Source organism: Brassica rapa, unplaced genomic scaffold (genome assembly GCF_000309985.2).
Source record: "Brassica rapa cultivar Chiifu-401-42 unplaced genomic scaffold, CAAS_Brap_v3.01 Scaffold1031, whole genome shotgun sequence".
Lineage (NCBI taxonomy): Eukaryota > Viridiplantae > Streptophyta > Magnoliopsida > Brassicales > Brassicaceae > Brassica > Brassica rapa.
This window is the reverse complement of record NW_022610965.1, coordinates 60640-61245: the sequence shown is the minus strand read 5'-3', so window position 1 is coordinate 61245 and position 606 is coordinate 60640. Positions and strand designations below refer to the sequence as shown.

At 49.8% G+C, this 606-nt stretch overlaps 1 non-coding gene across 1 annotated transcript; it reads left to right on the top strand.

The window, feature by feature from the left end:
• Positions 1-217: 217 nt before the first annotated feature.
• Positions 218-373, top strand: LOC117131547. Its single transcript, XR_004454680.1, has one exon. It is a non-coding gene; the product is annotated as a 5.8S ribosomal RNA (ribosomal RNA).
• Positions 374-606: the final 233 nt, after the last annotated feature.

Here is a 606-nt window from a genome sequence, read left to right as displayed (position 1 = left end):
CTCGGTAGGCCGGTTTCTTACTGTGCCTACCGATTCCGTGGTTATGCGTTCATCCATGCCCAAGACTTCAGTTTTTGTTGGATCGTACGCATAGCTTCCGGATATCACCAAAGCCCGGCACGAAAAGTGTCAAGGAATATGTAACTAAACAGCCTGCTTTCGCCAACCCGGAGACGGTGTTTGTTTGGAAGTAATGCTGCAATGTAAAGTCTAAAACGACTCTCGACAATGGATATCTCGGCTCTCGAATCGATGAAGAACGTAGCAAAATGCGATACTTGGTGTGAATTGCATAATCCCGTGAACCATCGAGTCTTTGAACGCAAGTTGCGCCCCAACCCTTCTAGCCGAGGGCACGTCTGCCTGGGTGTCACAAATCTTCATCCCCCATCCTCTCGAGGATAGGGGACAGAAGCTGATCTCCCCGTGTGTTACCGCACGTGGTTGGCAAAAATCCGAGCTAAGGATCCAGGAGCATCTTGACATGCGGTGGTGAATTCAATTCTCGTCATATAGTCAGACATTCTTGTCCAAAAGCTCTTGATGACCCAGAGTCCTCAACGCGACCCCAGGTCAGGCGGGATCACCCGCTGAGTTTAAGCATAT